Source organism: Acromyrmex echinatior, chromosome 11, assembly GCF_024713525.1.
Source record: "Acromyrmex echinatior isolate Ae372 chromosome 11, ASM2471352v2, whole genome shotgun sequence".
NCBI lineage: Eukaryota > Metazoa > Arthropoda > Insecta > Hymenoptera > Formicidae > Acromyrmex > Acromyrmex echinatior.
In genome coordinates this window covers 9,231,793-9,257,275 of record NC_141862.1, presented here as the reverse complement: position 1 = coordinate 9,257,275, position 25,483 = coordinate 9,231,793, and the positions used below count along the sequence as shown (strand labels likewise).

Here is a 25,483-nt window from a genome sequence, read left to right as displayed (position 1 = left end):
AATGTATAGGGTGAAAAATTTCAAATGTAATGGTTCAAATATCTCGAAAAGTATGAAAGATAAAAACGTTCCAGACAAAAGTTGCATGGCTTGGGACTAAATAATGATAAAATCAACTTTTGAAAAAAATTCAATTTTTTTATATAAAGGTTATCTTCATTTTTTAAACAGAATTATATGATGTTTTTTACATAATATGATTCCTCTAATTATTTTGTGTATAAAAGTATTAAGGTAGAGATATCGAAAAATCAATAATTTTTGAGTTATTTTATACTTTATTTCGGAACATATGTTAATGTGAAATATAAAATATCTTACAAATTATTTTGTTTATAATCGTACTCTAATACTTTTACATACACAAAAAATGAGATGAATCGATCAGTGTAAAGAAAATACATAGTTGTTTATTTAAAAAATTATTGCAATATGCAACTATATATATTTTTTAAATATCTATTTTCTTTATTAATTAATTCATCTCATTCTGCGCATAAAAGTATTAAGGTAGAATATTAATACTTTACGAGATATTCTTATAGATTTTGTATCAAAATGTGTCAAAATGGAGTATAAAATATTTTACAATATAAACTATTGACTTTTCGATATCTGTAATAGTATTATGTAAAAAAAATCACATATATAATTCCATTTTAAAAAATGGCGATAACTTTATATAACTTTAAAAAATTGATTTTTTTTCGAAAATTAATTTACCATTGTTTGCGCGCGTCCCCTCAAGCCATAAACGTTTCTCCATATTTTCCATATTTTTCGAAATACTTGATGTTTTGAAATTTTTACATTTGAAATTTTTCACCCTGTATATTCGCGAGCTAAAGTTCTGTTAAAAATTTTAATTAAATGAAGACAACAGGAACGTTGAAAAAAAGATAACAATGTTTGTATATATGTTCATAATTTTAATATGATTTAGTATGATATTCTATGAAAAATTTTGTCAATTAATTTGTTTTCTATTTTTTTTAAATCGTGGTTAAAATATTTAAAAAATATTTCGCAGTTTCTCTCTGTGCGCATATTCTAGTCTTCGTATTTTGCTTGCAAAACTTGCTTTGCAACATGGAACGTGCGCTAAAATTCTCCGTTACTTCGTGTAGCATTCCATTCCTTTAACTTCTGCATCGCTCAAGTTCAAGCTTCACTCGTTATTTTACTCGTAAGCTTTTGAATAGATGAATAATAATCGATTAATTAAGAAAATACGTCCAAACGCCACGGCCAAATCGGAAGGGAATTATTTGAGATCGGAGGAGAGACATGGCCGTTCGCGCGCTCGTTCTGCTTGTGATCGTCGAAAACTTTGCTCGTTACAAGTCGTGTTGGCGACGTTCAGATTCACGTTGAAAATACGTTTCTGTCAAAAAGCGCTCCGGAAGTTCTGGGAACTCCGATCAAATCGATCGTTTAATATAATTATCACATCGAAAATTTATAATCGCTGACTTTTTTACATTTCTCTTTTTCGCCTCGCAAATTCTTTGCTTTGCAAGGAAGGAAACAATTGGATTCTTCCTATTGTAAATGCATTATAGGAGATGTTAATAACGTTGCAAGCAATAAATAAAGCCTATTTAATTTATCTAAATATTACTCTCGTCGGAATATATCTCGTCCGAATAATCTTGCAATTACATGATCTAATCGGGAAATTATACAGGTTGAAATAATAATTTTATGTGTCGCTGAATAAACCATATCTACGATTCTGTTCCATCTGTTCGTATATCGGTTGAAACATCATTATTGGACGAAACATGAAATATAGATATGGCCGCGAACTAACAGGATCAAAATTCTTTCGTCCTCGTTTCTAGCGAAGCGTTTTCTTGAATCTTTAAACGGTATCCCGCTGTTTCCAGCGATATTGTAAAGAAAATTCACTTCAGTTATAGCGGACGTATTCAGTTGAAGCTGATGTAACTTTAAATTGAATTTTAATTTGACGTCTACCTGTGAAACATGTTTTTATACTTGTTAATATTAAATATTAACAAGTTTCGAGAAAGAATGACAAAAGGCAGATTTTTCGTTAAATTTTATTTTAAATTAGTCAAAAATTTTCGCTAAAATATTTGCAGGAAATTTACAGTATACTCAAAGGAATTTATTCAACCGACTGTAAAATAATTCTTTTGCTGTTGACAACTACAGAATATTCTCTTATTACAGAGGCCTTCCTATTCTTTAATTTATTTCGCGAATTAAGTAAAGGATCGAGACGAATAGAACGTATCAATTGCGGTATAACATGGACCTGTTTGCTGTTGTGCGCAGAAATATGTATGTCTATAATTTATCAGTGCTTTATGCATAGGTAAAACGTATACGTATTACTTTTAATTTTCGTCCTTTTGGTCATATATATTTATATATAGCTTGCATATTTCTGTTATATTACATCACTTGTCACGGTATGATTATTCGATATAGATATTTTTAAATTACATCGGATTTTTGTCACACGGCGCGATTCGATGTAAATATTAATTGGAATATCTATTAGTCGTTTAAATCGTGTAAGCATCTACACTGATTTTTAAAAATATTTATTGATAATATAGTGGAATGAAACGGAAAAATAGTCACAAATAAAATATATGCATAATGAAATATATTGTTCGTCTAAAAAGAAAAAGAAATTTGACGTATATTACATTAGATTGGATATTTATATTTTGGAAAATGGACGACATTAATAGAAATTAAGTTTAGTTTATATAGAAGTTTTCAAATAGAAACACATATTAAATGAAGTATTAGATTATCTTTTTTTCTAAAAATTTTCTTTTTTACCTAAAATATAATTTTTCGTAAAAAAACATTTTTTGTAATATACAATACAATAGTAAATAGCGATACTTTCTTCTCTTGATTTCTTTTTTAAGTCTACTTTTCAAGCAACGTAAGTAAAAATCTATTTGTAAAAATTTTAGAAAACTCACGATGAAAAGTAATGAAGAATTTAAAAAAGATTTTATGCTAAAACATGCAGAATATTCTAATCCATAATGTTAGCAAAGCTATACGATAAGGTCTATTAAATCTCTTCATGCACATTTCAGCATTAAATTTTAATTTATTTTACATTTTCTATCATTTTTTTTTCTTATTATTATAATTTGTTAATTATAATTCAATTTGTTATATTTCGTGTATCCACTATTTGACATTTTCTTAAATATTTTTTATCGATTTCTCAAAAGTATTTTATTCCAAATAAATCTTTTTCCATTTTGATATTTTAATTTGTGAGCGCGATGCTGATATAGCCTCGTAACAATAAAACAAGATCATAAGCCGGATTCTGAAATTACGGTAAACTAGCCTCAGAAATTTCGGTTAAAATATCGAGGGATAACCGCACAACTTGTTTGTTTTTGTCGCGGTATACAGCCGCGAGAAAATTGATGGAATTGACTCGTCGATATCGATGCATGCATTTTGACGCCGTCGGAGCCGCTAGTTAACACCAGGATGTTTATCGTCGCATTGTGTTGTTATTTGATAAAACGAAAAATTGCCGACGACACACGGTGACACTGTGCACCGACGTGAATTCGCTATACGTTTTTATTGCGAGCACGACGCGTGCACCTGAATAACGATGAGAGAAGCATATGTGCCGCGTCGGAAGAGCTTCCTGATACAAATGGATGTAAAAGGATCCTTATCGCCACGTCGGCAAAACGAGATTGCACTGATAAAAACGATCGAGATAGCAAAGGGCGCGTATGAGGCATTTTTACGATTCTTTATATCAGCAACTGATGGATCTCTACGTGCGGTGCGGACATTATGGCTCATATCTTTGTCCATATTTATTAGCGTATTTATTAGCGTAAATCGATCTTAAGTGTTTATCTTATCTCGCTGCGTCCTTTTGATGCATAACAAATATATTGATGTCGAAATAAAATCAAAATTTATCTAGCTTATTGTCAGGCATATTGAAACATAAAAAATAGCCCATGTCTGATCATACTACGCGTTTTCTACTTTTTCTACTCACTTGACTTTTAAAATAAATGCCAGAACTAGACGTAAATATGACGGAAACGGGCACTAATGCAGAATCGTAAGGCACGTAATTTGTTCTCGTAAAACTTGTAAGAATTTATGACTGAGATTGTAATTCATGCGAATGTATCGTAAAACGTATGATCATTCAAAATATCTACGATTTCTCATAAATCTTACGACTAGCCAAAAGTTATCTATAAAAATATTGCATAAAGTTATAAGCACTTGTAAGTTCTTATAACTTTTACGAGAACTCGTACAAGCCTTATGATTCTACTTAGAATTGACCTGTTAGATTAACTTTAATCTCGGATCAACTTACTCTATCTTTTTCTAATTTTTAGAATCAAAAAGAAGATAAAGAGTTGAATTGAGATTAATGTTAATCTATTATATATTAATAGAAATGAGCACAATATATATACGAAATTTTGTTGTTAATACAAGCACGATAATATTGGTGAATAAAACTATCTCTAGTATTATGTACGCCAATATTAATTGACCGGGTATTCAATATTATCGACTGTCTAGAGACGGTAACGCTGTATTGGCACATATTGTTAAATAACTAAATTGCAGCTTGTCCAAAACGGTTTTAGCTCTTAGTGTTAATCACATTCGTCTATCGACATGGTTTCACGGCTCAAGTCAATGCACTGAGACACGTTGACAAGTGTTGACTGTAACTGGTCCGGTTTGCTCGAAGCAAGAACGACCAGCCAGAGATTATTCAGGAAGTTCCTGGCGCACCTGCGCATAAATCCGCGTATTATTACGTCGCCGGTATTAAGCCGCACTGTCGCCCGATTAATTAGCCTCGGACAGGATAGCCGCGCGATTACACGCCAAGCGAAGCCGACGTGCATTACTCCCACGGACTCGCAGGGCACGGCTTGTACTTCATATATCTCTCGACGGATAGCGCGACGTCGCCTTACGGCCGTTTTATCACCGCCGCGAACTGCTAAATTCACTTCGCCAAAGTTTGCGCGCACGTGAAATATATTCGGTGACAGAAATCCGATACGCCGGAGTTCCCCTGATTCAGTCCCGGACGGGCCACGTACCGTAGCGAGCTTAAAACCGCTCTTATAAGCTCGCGTCGGATTAATCTCGACGAACGCAATCCGACGAAAGCAACCCAAACCCAGACGCATTGCGGGTGGGAGATTTTCAACGACAATCCTACGAGGAGGACAATCCTACTAGTTCCGTTTGGGATCTCGATGATGACGGTGGAAACCCATGATATCCACATTGCAAATAATGCGTTACGTGCCGCTGCGCATCGAAACTTCTGACACTTGCGCCGTTATCTACGTTTCCATTGTTTGGGAACATTTAGGATAACAATTACAACTGTCGCTCGTCTATTATTCTGGAAGCGTATTTGAGCTATAAAGTAGGTATACATGGGGATAATTTACAATTGGTCTTTCAAAATTCGTTAATTTAAAATGTGGATTAAAGTGTAAAAAATGCGCTATAATTCTATCGATATACCTATATGTAGTTATTTTAATAATTATCCGTATAATGAATGGTATAATTTCTTATATTAATATTTGTAAAATTTTCAATAATTTACATCCCATATTTCGTTTTAATTCGATAATTTAAAAAATTCAATGGTTAAAATGATTGGATACCGGCGAATATAAATCGCGTGAATGTGCTTGACACGAGTAAAATTACACGGTAATAGACATTTGCGGATCGGTATTTGTTTTAATAAAATTTAATCTCATGAAAAATTTTAATTCTGTATAATCGTACGAACTAAATTTTAATGAAAGCGTTGACACAGTTTTCTTTTACAAGTGGCATCAGTTACACAAATTCTCATCGGACGGAAAATTGCAACACATAACAATTTTCAAGTTTTTACATAACCATTCTCTTACATTAGAAATTGAAGTTGACATCGAAGTTGACATCGAAGTTGTCTCGAGGGCTCATCGAGTTTGACGTCGACATCATCGCACGGAATTGTCTCTGAAACTTTCGCCTTTTAAAATCAGTGCGCGCGATTTGCGGCGACTTATTCGAGCTGGCTTCGGCACTTTGTTATTCTTTTTCCCTTAAGCAGATCCTAGCCGGTCGATCACTCTGTCGCTTTCGGGCCGAGAGACGTAAAGTCGCACACGGTTTTTCCAGTCGGTTTGCGCGACAAAAGAATCTCTTGTCTTCTCCGGCGAGAGAAGTCTCCGGAGAAAGGACAGTTTCTTCAGCGATGGGTTACGCCAAGCGAAACGGACGTTTCGACGTGCCACGTCGAAGGTAGAGAAGACGTTAGTCTATGTCGAGTCTGAAGCAGAAGAAAAGGCCGCGCCTGAACTCGTCGCGTCTCCGCTACCCGTTGTTCCACTTGGACGAGAAATGGCGTTCCGAGATGTATACATATGTATTACGGACGGTCCGGACAAAGAAAGACTCGATGGTTTCTCGCGTTCGCAGACTTTCCGGATTTAAATCGATCCTTAATCGATCTTCGTCCGACGCGACGGTGAAATCGCCGATCTTCTTCACGCGATTAGCATACATTTATTTGAATCTGCAGTAGTTCAATTCTTTTTTTATACATCTGCTACTTGTTTAAGAACATTCAGAGTGAGATATTGATTAGATCTGATCAAAATGAAACTATACATTTTTTCTATTTTTTGCTCGATTTTTTTGTTTCGAATTATATCTATTATAAATTATGTTATTATAATCGAAATAAATAAATTTTAAAAATTTGTCTATGATATATAAAATTAAAAATAACTTATAAAGTTTTTGCAATCAGTGTTAGTATGTGTACTCCAAAATATATAAAAAAATAACAATTGCTGTTTTATGATGGCCTAATTTTTTATATGACTATTCAATAAAATTTATACCATGTCTGAATTTCCATGAGTATATATAATATTAAATGAAGTAAAAATTAAATCTATTAAAGAATTAACTTTGCCTTTTTTATGTACACATAGATCGTCTAATACTCTAACTAATAGTAAAATAATGAAATTATGTGTGTAAATATCAATATATAATTTCATTATTTTACAATGTAAAATTGATACATATTTACAAACAAAAATTTAAATATGATGAAATTTAAAGTATAAAACGATAAATTTAATTAACCATTAATTTAATGAACTACAGCAATGAAATCAATATTTTAATACCTTTCCTTCCTCACATAATCCTTTACAAAATAATTAATATTTAGAATATAAGCACACAATAGCTTAATTCATTATTACTAATGTTTTGGTTGGAAATAATTATGAAATCACAGTGCAGTATGTTGCAATTCGCAAGGCAAAACGTAGATAGACATTCAAGATAACATCGATCATGATCTCTCTCTGTCTCTCTCTCTCTCTCTCTCTCTCTCTCTCTCTCTCTCTCTCTCTCTCTCTCTCTCTCTCTCTCTCTCTCTCTCTCTGTCTGTCTGTCTGGCTTTCTCTCTCAATGTAGAGATTATAGTAACAAGGGAACAATATGTCGTATTACTCGAGGAAATGGCTCGACGCGTAATGCAAGATTTGAGCACTCGATTCGATGCGTTGCTTTCTGAAGAAGTATGCACATTCCAGCGTATTGCAGATGCAGTTGACGCGAGCGCGTGTTGCATTTCGCGATCGTTGCAATACAACGCGCCACTCGGAAGACATCCCTTAAAGGGCATACTCGGCGAGTTATTCGCCTGTACGTAACTCGCCCGCCTTCGTCGTGCATCCAGCTCAATGTTATGGAAATGTCTGGAACTTTCGTCAGAGGGAATTCCGTATGTGTGTCGGTGGAGTATAGTGTAGTGGAGTGGAGTGGAGTTTCTCTTCGAAGCGCGCGGAAGAGGAATTGTTGCTCGTACTTTTTCGGTCTGTAGCTGAATACCAGCGTGCTGGAAACATGCGTTTAACCGCATTACGTGCGTTTTGTCACATTAAAGAAACATCGTCGTATACACTATATTATCGTGAAGAATTATATTATTGCTGTATTCAATCTATATATATTGTACGTTGACAAAATTAATGCGCTCCGATATATAATTTAATCTTCTTATGCAAATACGTATGTGATGTAATAATTCAGATTGATAACTAAATTTTGTCATTTCTTTGCGTCTTAATTCGATGAGTTTAAAATAAAATAAACCTCTCGATTACAATTTCTAAAGTCGTACATATATAACATTACATGTAAGGCTATAGAACACGATATATTTTTCCTGTTGCATTGCTACCATTTTAGTAAATTATTAGAAATTCTGCATTTTATGTAATGCAATTCTAGTAATTTATTAAAACGCAAACAATTCATCAGGAAAAAATTCATCTTGTGCTATAGGCTTTACTTAATTATCTCCCTTTGATCTTTTTTAAGGCCGTGAATATTAAATATTTTGGAGATAATTAATTACCTCTTTTTAAGTAATTTTATGAATATAGCACGCGATCTATATATATCGTAAGGAAATTATTTTCATAATTCCAATAAATTATTGCAAGGAATTTAACATAGTTGCAAAAATATCAAATTATCTTTCACTATTATTGAAATAAGTTTTATATGCATTGTGCGGTATTTTTTACAGGAAATATGTTTCCTGTGAGAATTCCAAAAATTCTAGCAAAGTTTATAGGAACATTTCTACCATGTAGAAAATTTGTATTATGCGATACACTAACAATTTCTCACATTTGCGATATCGATTATTTAATCCATCTAATATATTATAATTCGAATTAAGAAAATAAACATAATTTCCTTGCGATATATAATGTTCATTTTGATGCGTAATTTTAAAGAATTTTTCTCTCAATTTTCCATCTATTCACTTTCGATTACATCAATATATTCGCACATTGGCGAAGTAAGATCTGCTTTTCCACTAACTTTCGTCAAACAAGGAGGATTTTGCCAAACAAGGATCAAACGGGGATTGTGAGATCGGTCGAGAATTTCAAAGACATCGAGGTTTGATCGAGCGAACTCGTATCGCCGAACTCGAGCTAGCTTCTCGCATTGTATTCTCTAGTTCTGCCGCCTCCTCGTTTCTCCTTCACAGTAACAACGCCACACGGTTACCATCGCTAGCAATTCCAAGCTATGAAATACGAGTGTCCGCGCGTAAGCTATTGCTTGTTGTGGCAGCTCGTCGCTCTTATTGCCTCGCTCGCTGGCTTGCTCGTTCGTCGGCTTGTACCTGCTGTTTCTCCGCTGCAACTTTGCACCCGCACTTTCTCGGATGCTGTCTTAAGGCGTATTCACCGCTCATCCTCACTATGATACCGAAGAAATTGTTCAAGTAAAAAGAAAAGGAAATGATATTAGAGTTCTCACTTGTCACTTGAAAATAAATGATACTAACCTTTGATACATATACTTCTTTTTATAATTGTCATAACTATTAATCTCTTTTGAGCTTAACGAGGATTATTTGATTTTTATTAATAGATTACTTTTAACATTAAATCGTTATCTCAATTGAATTAGTCAAAGTAAATGTAATAGATAAAAGATTATCTGCTACGTATATTATTCAAGATATAATTTCGCAAACATGTATATATCATATTATTTTTTTCCAGTAATTCTTTTTTCTAAGAATTTTTTAAGAAGAAATTGTAAAGGAATTGTATCGAAAATAAAGATTTCGAAGAAGTATTAATAATGCTTTGCAAAATCATAAAAATTGAAAAATATTATCTATTTCGCCATTCATTAAAGTGAGTTAATAATTTTTATAAGATTTATATCTCGCACAGTGTATCTACCTTTGAAAAAAGTTGAGTTCTATAATATAATTATACAAGTTCATTAAAGCTAATTATTTTTTTGATATTTTATATTTATCATTTTATAAAATCTTGTAAGATTTTCTTTGAAGTCACTTTCTCTCTGTCTCTAAATTTTTGCTATGCAATTATCCTGCGCAATTATCTCTAATAATTCTCGAGGCAGAAAATCTTTTCTCTTTCTCTACCGCGTACACTTTGTTCGATTTAACCGAAATAGTGATTCAGTACGAGCAGTGTAAATACAGCTTTATGTAGAACTCACGTCTCTCTCTTCGCACGAATTTCACCTACACGAGCAACGGTGTCACTGACGCGCGATTACGCTCGCGTATATCATCGCACTCCACATTTCGGAGTAGTACTAACTGCACATTGTGACGCAGTTCCGTTCTGTTTATGGCTTTGAGTCGGTTGCGATGAATTTATTGCCAAGTCAAATCGGCGCAACTAAGTTAAATTGAATTGAGTCAAGACTATTTTCTAATTGATTCGTGTGTCTCTGACGGAATGATGAGTAGTTACGCTCAGCGTAACTAATCGAAAACAATACGCGAGTTGTATTCCAAACTAGCTTTCGATCGAATATAATCCGACAAATTCTGGGGAGTTTAAATATTTCTTATAAAAAAAATATGGAACATTAATTTTCTATTATTTCTGAAATTGAATATTTGGATACTTAATTGAAATACTAAATAAAAATAAATATCAATAAGCGATGAGTGAACGAATTATTAAAATTGAAATAATATAAAATTTTTATTTATAAGACTCCATTCATGGAAACTTGTAATTTCCACTCGTTTATAATTGGAGCGCAATTAATGGCTCGATATTGAAAGAAACTTCATTCTTTTTAGTTTGAGCTTTAGTACCTGTAGTCAACAGAAAGATATATTAAGCCATTTAATGAACAATTATCCGTAATCACCGATAAAATATAATCGGCTTCCACTCTCGGTCGCGCAGGCTTATTCATCTTTCTCAGGATAGTTTTTATTTTATGTGCAAAGCAATGACATATTGTCACGTCATGGCTGGAAAAAAATTATGCAATAAAGGGCTGACCGAGATTTTTACGAGATATAAACGTGATGATATATTTTTCTTGCGTTATCTGTATAAAGTAAACGAAATCACTTTGGAGACCTGACGTTTTTAACGTTTCTCTTATGATTGGAACGCGCGTTTTTAGCGCGAGGTATTGTTTAAATTGTGTCAATTTTTAAACGAGCACTGCTTATTTTATCGCTCTATACGGTTCGTTATTAACGAAGCGAATTTTTTTACAGCGATCTATCGTACGTGCTATTGCATACGAACATAAAGCAGCAGTTTTATCGGGCAAAGAAAAACTGATCAATTTGATGTTCCCCTTTCTGCAATTTTTCTTTTTTTTCTTTTTTTTTTTTAATTTTTATTTCCAATGTGGAATTTCGTTTAGAGAATATGATATAGTTGGATGCATCACGGATATATCACACGTGTAACGTGTAATTTCTACAAAAAGCAGAATATTTTACAATTACTTTAATAGCGTATTCTACAAGTCAATTAAAGTTGAAATTCTAAAAAGATATTAAAGTTTTATCGTTCTCTTACTTAAAAAGTGACATAACGAAAATAAAACGTGGTTTTTTTGAATTATTATCATGCGTAAGTATTATCAATTATCAAAAAAAGAATTAACTTTATAAGAAATCATTAAATAGTTATAACTTAAAAAGGATGTTTTTTAAAAATTGTAAAACAAAAATGACAAAAATTCCTTTCATATCATATTAAGAATGTATTCTTTTCTTTTTAATGTAATTTAATTAGTCAATAATTTTCTGTCAAGTTTAAAAAATAATTTTTTCCCTTTCCTAAGAAACTTAATTTTTTTAGTTGTGTCATTTTTTTAACGAAGTTAAAAATGGAGTTACATTGTGATATATTTTTCGAACTCGAATAAAACCAAGATTAAAATTAATCTACATTATACACCAATAATAACAATTCTGATTTTTTTTTTATTGTATTCCGATATTTTAAAATTGATATCCTGAAATTGGCAGATCAAGAACTGACCACCCTATAATTTCAACGTTTATTTTTTGATACGTCGCGCCGGTTGCATGCTGTTTTATGTTTACGCAAGATCACCGTGCTATCATTTTTGCGGAGAGACTCGAATCGGCAGGCAGTGTGGCACGTGCCACTATGTGCGTTGTACTACTTTTTCAAATGTGCTCACATAAAGATGTTACGAGACGCAATGAGACACGAAACGCGAAAATGATTGATAGGACACGCGCGAATAATTCGTAAGCACATCGAAGCGACGACTGGCCCGATTGATCAGATATTTTCCGTACGATTTGTCTGCTAGAGATAGAAATCGAAGCGATGCGACGGTGAACAGCAATTGCAATTCGTTAAAATTTACACACACACACAGAGAGAGAGGCGATATAATTTCCTTCAATGATATTCTCATATATCGTTTTAAATTATTTCTTCCCTGCTTCGAATATAATATTGTTTTTGCAAAAAAGAGCGCGACAATGATACGATGAGTATTACGATACGACAGACATAATTGTTTTCCGATTATTAAAGTTGAATATTACCAGATCGCGAGTTTGACGATTAAATCTGCGATTAACAATTTATGTAGACGATGGCTATTCGTGGAAGTATAACCGTTTCGTATTAATTTTCCGTTGCGATCTAATAAAATGTGCTATCGTATTTTCGTAAGTGAGTGTTTATGTGAGTGTGAATAACAAACATCAACAAAGGAACAAGAGGAGAAGGCCTGGGAGGCATTGGGCAACAACGGAGCAATGAAAGAGGTGAATAACATGTGTTATTTTATTTTCTATTTGCACAGTTAATCATTTGTATAATTAATTTACATGCGCAAGAATTATTTTAAAAAATATTAATTGTTTCGGCCATCGCTTTAATTTTAATATTTACATTTCATAGATTATTACGTATAGATTATTACTTCGCTACTGCGTATGTCGATGAGTGACAAATTATGTTTTAACAAATAAGTATAAAAACAGTAAATACCGAGTCATCGCGGTTGCGAATAAAATTATATTTTATCTTAATTTGAGGCAATATATTTATGAAAATTATATTAGATATATAAAATAAATGCAGATTCCGTTATGCATTACGATATAAGAACATAATAATTTCTTATATTTATGTCTTATAAATGTATTTTAAAATGGATGAGCTAGAAAAGACAAATATCAATATTTAATCCTGAATATATTCAATTATCTATCGATTTATTATGCATGCAAGGCTGCACTCGCATACATATAAAAATTATAAAATAAAGCTCGTTATAACGATATATTATCTATTCATGCATTTTGGTACCTTATTTTATGACAGAATATTAATCATGAAATATAAGTCTAGTCATCTGAAATTTAGAAGACATTCTCATAAATAAATATAAAAGCAATAGAATATTTATAGGTAGCATAAGAGCTTTATAAAAAGTAATGAACAAAAGAACAATTTTAACAAGATGATAAACAAAACAATTTTTTTCGAATCTATTAAAAATTAGCACTTGTCACATCTTTCGTTGAGCACTATATGCGTATGTAAAAATTTAAGAATACATAAAGCAATGCAATTAAAAAACGTCATATTTGATATCATATTGATAATATTATTTCGAAAAGTTTTGCATTAAATGATTGAAATTTTTATTTAGATAAACAACGAAAAATAAGGAAAAGAAAGATAAAAATAATAAAATTATTGGAAGTAAAATCTGAAAAAATAAAGTCTTTATTTAATTTTCCTTGTCACGTTCTCATATCCAATAGAGATTGGATAAGAAAATATTATATTTATATATTGTATTTAGGTGAATAAAAATTAATTAATATTTATAAAGAAATGAAGTAGGAAAAAATCGTAAAGATTTGTTTATTTTTTTATTTCTTTATTCTTTTCAAATATTTTTATATGAGATTAGTTATAGATATCGAATTAATCATAAGAAAACTATTGAAAAATTTTATATTATTAATTGTTTATTTGTAATATTTCCTCTACATTTCTGAGATATAAACAATTTATCTTTTAAAATAGTGATTTAAAGAATCTTTAATTGTGAAAAATAACGGAAAATTATAATTTATAAAATACAAACTAGCTATATGTAGAAATTAAACTAAAAGTTTTGATGAAATTACCCTCATTGTTAGTGGATCGTCAGTTATCGTTCTCTACTTTTTCTTTGTGGTATCCGTAAGAAAATAAACTCTAAAGTTTTGGCAGGTAATTGGGAAGGAAACCACAGAAAACCGTTGTGCGGTCGATGGTGTTTCTCCTCCTCCTTACAAAACAGAGTAGCTATTCAGATACAAAATAGCAACTGATCATGAATTGTACTGTATTTACACTTTGCTTTTTATCCTCTTTTTTTCTCTCATACTCGTTTTTGTATATAGCATCTTTCTATTTACGTGTATTATTATATTTTGTAATTACATTTCAATAAATATCTTTTCTCCGCTTATATACTAGACTTCTGAGTAAAATTTGATCAGAATCGTAACTATACTCATAACATAAATAAGAATATGTGTAAAACAGAAACAACTCTTAATGATTTCTCTTTTTTATATAAAAAAGAAAAATTTTTTAATTAAAATTTTATTTATTTATTTACTAATTACATTAAATTATTTTTTAAACTATTTTTTTTTAAATAAAGTAACTACGAATTTTAATTGAATATATTAATCGACAAGGCACACCGAAAAAATGAAAATATTCTCAGCTTAAGAATTTCCCATATATTTTTATCATACTCTATTCTAAAATAGGTGCCAAGAAGATTTTCTTAACTTCAGGGGAAATTCTTCTGAAGAACAGAGTACCAGATATTTTTAACTTATGAGAATAGAAAAGGAAAGGAAGATTAGAAGCATAGGAAGTTATTTTCCATAATTATGTGAAAAGAAATAATTTTAAAATGATTTAATCTTACTAGAAAGCAAATTGTTTTTTTTACGTCAATCATGAATATCTTAAATATAAAAATTAACTATAAATATCGATTTTTAAAATAATTATGTCGCTTGAGATAATTAGATTAGATTGTATTAATATTGTGAACATTATTTAATTAAGTAATTAAAAAGTTAATTTGAAGTAATTAAAAAGATTTAATCCAAAGGATTCAGATATTTAGTAAAAAGAGATAAACGTAATTCATACAAAAATGTATACATACGTCATCTGTCACCTAAGAACGTAATCGATAAGATTGCAACATATCAAATATTATCCTCATTCTCCTCACTATAAATCGGCCGATCGTCCGATTTCCTATCAAAATGATGCAAAGAATTGTCGTAAATCTCGACCGAATCGGTCGGCTCGAATCCGTCCGGTGTGCCATCCGGAATTCCGACGCGGAAGGCTCGGAAGCGAATCGTACATTACGCGGACGTCTGGCCAGTTAGGGTAGACTCGCGTGCGTGTGTATAGCTTTAAGCTTCTTCCGGCTGCAACTTCCGGCACAGAGGGATGTGACCGATTCGCCTATTTCCAACATCGGTGCAACAGACCGACGCCGATCTCTGTGCATCGAGACAAAAGCTCTAGCTCGGCGGTACTGGCACGCTGAAAGGGATGCCTGATTGCGAGAAGTACGTTCCACTAGCAATATTCGGACACGTAGAATTCTGACTCGTGATTCGTCCTCGCGGGCAAACATTAATTAGTTGTGCTGGTAATAATCATACATTCAAACGATATCTTCTGTAGAGCAAAATGCTCTCACGGACAGTGGATCAAAGGGTAGTACGACACGTAGAATGCGATGATGGCAGAGGATGGAAACCTAGGTTGTATTTTTCTCTCTATATGTTGTGCATATCGTGTACTGAGGGTTACGGGACGACGAATTCTCTCTGTGTGACGTGGCGTGTAATATGAAATGGCAATGAAAATGTGTTCGGGTAGCGAGGCATTTCTCATTCTGCGCAATGCTCTTCCATCTCGCGATCATGACGAAACTTTTTCCCTCTCGCTTTATCTATCGTGCTTCTGTTTTCTTCTCGTTTTGCTCGTGGTTTTGTCGCAAGAGCATTCCTTTAGCCACGGCGACATAGAACAAAGCGTATCACGCGATACCGTGGAAAATAAAGATCGGGTTCACCGCGTGCGAAACGCGATAGGACGAGACGCCGCGTCGTAATTTTATGCGGTCGTCTAAGAGGAACATCGCAGTACACTTTGTGGCTCGAATGCCGATGATAATTGCTTCATCCAAGTGTTGCTTGAACCTGAAATGGTTGAGTACTTTTTACATGTCCCAAAATGACGATGTATTAGACACAGAGGTAAAAATAATGAATGTAACGTGTAAATGAACTTCTGCAGTTCTATATACAAGTTTTTGACTATGTTTTAATATTTTTAAATGGAAATACAGCTGTCGGAAGATACAGCAATCTCGATTTCAGTGAAACTATAATTTTCTTATACTATGGGAAATATTATTTTTTCACAATTCAAATTAGAAATGTTGATTCGAATAACTGTATTTTCTTATATATTTTTAATGTTAGCATTGCACTGTTAATTTATAGGTAGTTTCAATATGTTTTTGTAGATCTTTATTGCTTTGCAATGAAGATTCCAATTTGATACATCTCAAAAATATTAAAATAATTTCTGGCAAGTTTATATATGTGTATATTTTTCAATATTATATATGTCTTACAAAGTTTATATGTATAGAGAAAAGTAGGCGTACATATCAAATGTTTTTTTCTTTAATAATTCTTCTTTAAAAACTTAAATTGATGAGAATAAAGAAAGCTTTATTTAAGTAACTAAAGAAAGTTTTTTCTTTTGTTTTTAAATTAAAGATTTAAAAATAAAGTAATTGAAAAATGTAAGGATTGAAAAATTGAAAATTCAACTTTAAATTTATATTATCTTTTATGAGTTCCAAAATTAAAAAAAATTTTTTAAAGATTTTTTATAATTGAAAAATGTATATATTATTGCGCGGAAGAAAGAGAAATGAATTTTTTAATTCAAACGTTCAAACATTTTGAAACTAAACATTTACAGAATTTGTACGTTTTAATGGCATTTCACATGTTCATTTTTCATATCACGTACTCACAAATCGATTGGCAGATAAGCAGAATGACGACTGTAAATGCTTTCAGCTTTAAAATTATGTTAATATTTATGATTTTCAAATTCAATTTTACCATTTTCTCTTGAAATTATTGAAAAGTCTTTCATGTTTGATTGTCTCTACGTTACTCTTTATTTTTCCCGAATTTTGTATGCAAATGGAGAACATGCAAGTTCGATACGTGACACGAATATATCCGATATAAATGATAATGGAAGCGAGAAATAATTTTTTTTATTTGGAAATACAGATTATATTATCACGTATTTTGATGAAAGTTTAGATTGAAGCTCTTTAACCATTGATTGATTTAATTGTCTGTTATTGAAAAGAATTGCCAAATGTAAATATATGCTAAACATTGCACTTTTATTTTAGTTTTATCCATATCATATTAGGTTGATCAATTTTAAACAAAAGATAAGTGATTTGAAAGGGAAATATGCTATAAATTTTCGAAAAAAATCGATTTTTAAGATAAGCTTTAAAAAATCAATTTTTTCTAAAAAACTACTATTATTTATTATTTTTATTTATCCTGCTTGAAACTACCATTTTTGTCTGAAATATTTTTTGATATGTTAAATTTAGGAATTATACTGTTGTTTTCAAAATGGTACTCTGTATAAGATATTATTTATGTTATGGCTGCTTTTATTCCTTAATATCCATAACTTGTAGATTTCCATAGTATGCATGTACCGTCAAATTTTCGTGACTCCGTTAGAGAATTTCACATCGTCAGTTTGCAGAATCACGCTTCCAACTTGCGTTCGTTCTTCACAGCTGCGCTTAGTAATAACAATATTATCCTACACCACAAACGGAAGTTTCTTATTCTAGAATAATACTCTTCATTATAATACATATATGGTGTGTTTCGACAAAACTACGTCAGTACGTACTTTGATGTGTATGTCTAATTCTACGTGAGAACGGTCGCACATATTTGTTTTCATCGCGTATTCAGCTCTAAATATGACTGTCTAATTTCAAGTTTTGTTCGTTCAACTGTGTGAAAGCTCATGCGCATGAATCTGTTTTCAAATTAGCTACTAAAAGCTTTTAATATAATAAAATTTTAATTTTATAATAATATTTTTTTTTAATTAATTTTTAAAATTTTTATAAAACTTTAATTTTTTTTTGTAAAATTTTAAATTATTTTTTAATATTTAAAAAAATAATACAGGATGCTCTCTCTCTCTCTCTCTCTCTCTCTAAGAGAAATTTTTCAAATAATAGTAACTGAAAAATACTTTTAAAATTTATTTTATAAGAAATATAGATTTGAGCTAATACGAAAAAGCTATACTTTAACACATATCTAAATATAGATGTAGGGCGAACATATATGTAATATCTGTATAGTCCAAAAATCTATAATAATATCGTGACGTTATCGTAATGATGTCGTGTCAAAAATCGTTTCTTTCTAAATAGGATTTTGGTCTCGGTTGAAGATTCTCGACTTTGGCGAAGCACGAGGTACCATAATCGAGATCAGATGAAACGAGTTTCCGGCGAATGTAGATATTCCTCCATACCGCAAGGACGGGCGGCGGCGGCAGCGGCGGCGGCGGCGGCGATCCATCCCTAGACAGCAATACAATGCGCGAACGGCGGTGCGGGTTCGCGTTTCTACATTTAAAATGAGCGAGTCAAGTTTTGCATAATCGTTCACCGATCTCCAGGCGCGCATACGCAGTTAATACATTTTTCCATTGCGCGCGCTACGCCCGTTTCTCCCATGGGTTTACCTATCTCTGTGATATGACACCGAGAACGAGACGTGAGTACAGAAGCAAAGTAGAATTGACAATTCTGGAAATAAAGGTCAGAGACGATAGTAAATTTTATCGCGAAATTTATCGGAAATATATCAAATATATATATGTATATAGAATAAACGGTAACAGAATATTGAGGCATAATTGTACGGAGAAGACAGTTAGGAACATTTAAAAATTACCTAGATATAAATCTGAAAATAATTTTCTTGGACCATCAAAATAATTATGTAAGACACTCAAATTGGTCGTCAGAATGTCAACATTTTTTGCGGCATTGTTATCATGCTTAAGCACGCTCTTCATTATTTTACTGGTTCATTATTTTTAGGTATCTATTAGGTGTTGGAATTAATTCGTAGCGTTTTTTAATGAAAGAATGTTATTTATTTCACATGAGCATTAAAAAATACATTAATGAAAGTACTTCCCATCACTTGTAAAACGCTACGAATTAATTCCAACACCTAATAATTAAATTTTTTAATCTTTAAATTTTTCAGCGCAAATTGTTCTTTTTGTATGAAGTCTTTGACATGAATAAATTTTATGAATATAAGTATTGAGGGACATGAATTTATCGATATCTTTCTTTGAAAATGCAAGTCAATATTTATTTATAATTATAAGAATTAAACACATTACTAAGTAAATTTGAAGTATATGAAAAAATTGATAAAATTGCTAAATTGACAACTGTGCATATTACAAAACGGTGACACGAAAATGAATAATTTACAAAGACTTTTTTGTCTGTTGGTAATTTTGTTTTTCTCGACATAGGTACACAGAGAGAATGATGTTGCCGAAATTTAAAAATTTAGCTTGATTCAAATCTGAAAATAATTTTGTTGGACTATTATAATAATTGTGTAGTACGTTTAAGCCGCATGTTACTAAAATGTTAAAACTTTTTGTAGGATTACTCATCATGTTTGAATGTTCTCTATATAATTATTTTAATAGTCCAAAAAATTATTTTTAGATCTAGCTAAATTTTTAGATACTTCTTTTCGTATATGTCATACTATGTTATGAGAACAGACGCGAAATGCCCGGCGGAATTTAAAAATAAAGGAGATCTTCTTTTTTCGCTTTCTGGTACAAAGATAGATCTTTCAAAGGGATCTACAAACGATGAGTGAACGTACGTTGATATACGGAGTAGCACAAAAGTCATTCGTTTTCGATTGTAAATTCTTTGGAAATTTTAGTAGAGAAAATTTTTACTCAGCGAAAGTCTGATCAGATGATATTCTTATTTGTAATTTTTCAAAGTATTTCAATATATAATATTAAAAATTTTGATTGTTGATAAATGAAGAGTCAGGAGAACTTTTTATTAAAAAAATTGAAATAATAAAAAATTCAAATTTAATTCTTAAAACAAATTAGCATTTGGAGAGAGATTTTATATCGAAATTTGCAAATTTTCTTTATGTATTTTGGATGTTGAAGAAAATATTCGATTCTTAATACATCTTTATTTAATGGTGACGAAAAGTACGGAACTAACAGCGTTGTATTAAATACAATATTTGAATAAAGCTACAAAAAAGGAACAATTATAGCATTCGAGCTTTGATTTTATTTTTTCATTGCAGCATCTAATAGTAAACGGATAGTATATTCCGATTTATTTTAAAGTAGAGATCAAAGAAGATTTTTATTCGATATATAGAATTTGAATAAAGCTATAACGTTAAGTAAATGCAGCTTCCATAAATCGAGGAATTGGCTGTGAGCGAGTTAAAATAGTCCGGTTTTAAAAAAAATGAAAGCTTTTTTCGATTCACAGTTTACTTAATATGCGATGTCCTCGTCGGGCATCCGCTTAATAATTCAAATAACTCGGAAATTGTCGCTTAATCTTTCATAAAGAGATATAAAATCTAAAAACAAATTTCATGGGAAAATGCGTCGAAATCATATCGCGGCGTGCGTGTTTATTATTTTTTCAAGTGAGACCATCGCGGAAAATAAGGTTGAAAAAATGAAATGGGCTTCGCGGTTGCGAGATTTAAATTTGAATGCATTAACGTTGTTACCCGCAATTTTACATAAAGGGCTTTAGAGCTTTTAACCCTTCACACGTTCTACAAAATGGATCCAGAGAACCAACTGCAAAATCTCTGCGAATTCCATCAAATTGCGGTGAATATCATAAAAATCTTCGTGTACATATTAAACGAAATACACAGCGATTCGCTAATGCATGAAATAAAAGCGGAATAATGTCATCAATAAATGCAGGTATTGGCTAGTAAATGCGCCAATATCTTTATAAATGTTGGTAGAATGTTTCGTTGCAAGTATGTTAGTTATATTGATTAGACATCATTTAAGAAATTTTGAAAGCGTATTTACGTGTATTTCTCGTGTAGCAATCGCAATTACTCAATGATTAATTAAAACGAGAGAGAGGGCCAAATACAAGCGAACGGCATTTACTATTTCCTTGGCTTCTTAACGCTTTTATACTTACTAACTCCAGCTTCAAGGACATTCTCACACCATTCCCCTGTTTCTTCTTTCCCTTCTACATCGTTCCAACCGACCAGCCTTGGTTCCGCTCTGAAAATCACAAGCGAATCTCTTTATTGTTAATTTTTTGGCCATAAAGTGCAAATAATAATGCATGATTTTGTTATTACACTCTTGATCGACACGAAAAAATATTGAATATTAAAAAAAACTTTCTCGATAGATAAGTCAAAACGGATTAAACACTCCTTATCATGTATAAGAGTCAGATAAAAACGTCAGCATTATAAAATCTGAATAATCAAAATTTTTCTAAAGGAATCAAATTTGGAATTTAATTTTCTATTTGTGACGATTTGATATACTAATTTATCTATTATATTGAGAATTGAAAGGAAAGAGGATTCGAAGAACATTATCTTTCAATCGATGTTTCTCTCTGACGAAGCGTGGTCCTTTAGAATTTGCATCTTTGAGAGAAGTTTATTAGTTTCAACCGGAAAATACTACCGAATGTACAACTACTTACGTTAGAATTTTAGGAAAATCGTTTATTTGTGAGTTTATTGGATTCCAAAATGATTGAACTTAATTTACTTACATTTGATAAAGTTTTCACATATCAAAGCTAATAGCGCCATGAAAAACTATACATTTTATATATAAATCGTATAAAATAGACATTTTCTTCCTGCATACATTATATAGAAAAAAGATTTCTTGCAATTTTTTTCCTCTTTTTTTTCTATATTCTTTTATGTCAGAATGTCATCGAAAGTATGAACAATAAACTGACAAACGTCGCGTCAGTATATATAAAAGTATATTTATTAGATGCATCTCTCGGAAGATTGCGTGTCCACGTGTTATTCATGGATGATTTATGTCACGAATGTATCATAGCTCGGAAACAAGCACCTTTTTACTTGGCGTGATTTGTCTGACATTTCGTGCTGTTACGAATCCGTGTGTATTAACAACGACAAGGTCGTACCGGATCACGTAAGTCGCATGCATTTAACCGTCAAGAATAATTGTACTTTGGTTTGCGTCGTGTAACGTGTAAAGTGTACACCGTTTTTTGATTGATGGAGCGTTTAGAGAAACGAATAAAATGGCGAATTTATTTTTGCTGAATATTTTAAGGGACAAATTTAATAGGGTTATTGGGTCATTACACCGAGCTTTATTAAGCTTATCTTTAAAATTGTTCACGGTGTATCTATTTTAGGCGTGTCTCTCGTCGGTCGTTTATTTATTGAGGGAATTCTTGCTGCGATGTGCGCCAAATTAAGGGACTCCCAGGAACGAGATTGAATGGTCTCCGTTCTCGATCGTGCGCATCAAAGGGCTTCGAGATTCTTTCAACTGAAAGCCGTACAAGTTTATTTTCCGGCAGCATTAAGGAGCTCGCTCCGTAGCGCAAAAAGCGGTTCATGCAATGTAGGCGATGTACAATAAAACGTTAAAAAAAGAGGGAAAGAAACGGAAAAAAGAAGGGAATAAAGAAAGATTTCTTCCACGTGCTCATTTCGCGATATTTTCACTAGTTCGCGCGAACATTAGCGACTTCCCCGTAAATCGCTTACCTCAGGAACGATATACCCGTTAAATCGAACTTACCGACCTACCGAAGTACGTGGAACGAAGGCCCGGGCAACTAGGTCATCGGAATCCTAAAGAAAGAAAGAAAGACGATGCACAAAAGAGTGCTCAGAAAAACTTCCTCCTCTTCCTCTTTACTTTTCTTCTCTACAGGGCCGTTACTTTATTTCCTCAGTAGGAAGCACTACCCGATCGTGTGCTGCGGCGTCTTGCGATGGAGGAATAGTAGTACTACACCTAAATCTCGTTTCCTTAATATGACGGACGTGGCTGCCGGGCCCGGCACGCGCCAATTTTTATTGCCGCACTTGTAATAAATTCGGTTTGACGCGCATGTTGCGCCTGCCTCTTTCAAAGATTCGTATAGAAGGTACATATATTGTAGCACAACAAATAGATTAGAGCTGGGAGCTAGTTGTGACACTTTTTATTCAATATATTGTCAATCTTGATGTAATTGTGGTAGAATAATTAGAATTACTTTAAAACGTTAAATGTTCAATCTCTATAATTAAGTGCTTATAAATCTTTTATATATTTTGTTGGTAAGAAAAATATTTTTGTTGACTAGCTAAACATAGATTATTCACTATAGAAAGAGCGATTTTTCTAAAGTATTTAAAAATTTAACTCTGATTTGAAAATAATTATATTTGATCATTAAAATAATTACGTAGAAAACTCATGCATGATGAATCAAGTTGAGCTGTAAAAAGTTTTGACATTTTTAGTAATCAGGGAGTGTCCTACATAATTATTTTGATGAGGTAAATAGAATTATTTTCTGTTATTCAGCTAAATTTTTAGAGAAGCAAAACTGCCCTTTCTATGTGTACTCAACGCAGTAATCTCTGTCTCTGTGCTATCTTACGCAAGCATAGACGTGTCCATACGTATTTTAGTTATTTAGATATTTACATTTCCCACTTGCCCCTTGGCTTAACTAGCTTCTCTCTACCCTGTTTCATTTTAATTCTTTTCCTAATTACATTTCGAGAAAGACTCTTGTGACATTCTTAAATAAAAGAATTCATGAAATGAATGAGAAAAATGTAATATCTTTATGTACATCTTTTATGAAAAAGTATGATATTATATTACAATAAATTTTATGTTTTTTATAAAAACTATTGATGTACTAAATGTGATATTAGAACGTGGATTTCAATTTTGCAAAGACAATTAAGTGTAAATTTCTTATCATAATTCTGTTGATTTAATTTCTTTTTTGGCAAATTATTTTCGTTGAAAAGAATCGTAAAATTAAAGGAGATTTATCTACTTTTTTCTTTTCCGATTAGCTTGCGTTTTTAACAAATCTTGAAGCGTTTTGAGTAACAGTGCCGAGAGTTTTCAAGAAGTTGGACGCGAATTAATAACCAGGTTGGTTTTGAAAGCATGAATGCGTTACGATGTCGATATTGCAGTCAGTTTTCTTACGCGAATTTTTAATTTAGCACTTTGTTCGATTTCGCGACAATGAAAGTCTCGATGATAGTATTAACTGACATTACCACGCGAAAATAGAAAATTTAACGATAATACCAACAATATAACAAAGTAATCGTTACATTTGAAATTGAACCTTACGATACATTTTATTTAACGACTATAGCTTTAACAGAATAAAATCTAATATTGCGTAAAATCGTATGTTACACTGAAAAAAAATTGGTTCAACTAACTAAACACATTTAATTGTTTGCAGATTTGCTTAATTCAACAAATATTATTTAATTGAATTTAACGATAGTCTACTTAACATTGAACAGTTTGTTAAGCAGATTACGGTTAAATTCAATTAAGTTTAGTTGAACAAATTTTTTTTTAGTGTACGTACAAGTAATTTTTGTTTAATATTTCAATGTTAAAACTAAATATTATATTCATTATTTTTAAACTTTCACTAAATTATATATACCGATTGAAACAATATTTTATTTACAAGAGAAAGAAATTAATTAAAAAATTATCTTTGTATTAATTTTATTCTTTTATTATTCTAAATTGTATCAATTTTATCCATATTATATCATCTTTTTAAATACGGCGATATTTATATAATTGGATCGGAAGAATTATAAAAAAAGTATTAATTATAAGCTACACAGTAAGCGAAATACATTATTCTTTCAATACGCAAATGAAATACAATTCTCGGATTTATTCGGTATCGGACATTTTCCTACAGCTACAGCAGTCATTTCAATTATTGCTGAAGCAAGACGACTGAGATGACTCGCGTGAAAGGAGTGTTTCATTTTACATTCAGGCTTTAATGGGTTAACCGGAGCGAGAGAGTCATAATCACCTCGCGGATTGCACGCGACCTGACGGGCGGTAGAATATTATGAAGTCGTCGACACGAGCGACTGGAATAGACGTGACTATCACAACGGGGATTCCAGGGAAATCAGGGACCGCGCCAGAAGCGGAATTTCGTCGAGATACGCTGCTGGACTCGTGCCGCGAACACTTAACACAATATTAATGAATACCTGGCTCCTACAGGATATTCTATTGGAACGATTGCACCTGGAGCAATTCTAGATTTAAAACGT

General features: G+C 31.9%; 1 protein-coding gene and 1 long non-coding RNA gene across 6 annotated transcripts in view; one reads left to right on the top strand and one right to left on the bottom strand.

The window, feature by feature from the left end:
- Positions 1-25,483, top strand: part of Fur2 (furin-like protease 2) — a 390,070-nt gene that overhangs the window by 232,435 nt on the left and 132,152 nt on the right. The gene's annotated exons all lie outside the window — the stretch shown is intronic.
- LOC147908131 (uncharacterized) overlaps positions 7,413-25,483 on the bottom strand; it is a 75,751-nt gene continuing 57,680 nt past the window's right edge. Inside the window, exon 2 of the long non-coding RNA XR_015546683.1 lies at positions 7,413-21,407. This is a non-coding gene — a long non-coding RNA (uncharacterized LOC147908131). The remainder of the gene's footprint in view (positions 21,408-25,483) is intronic.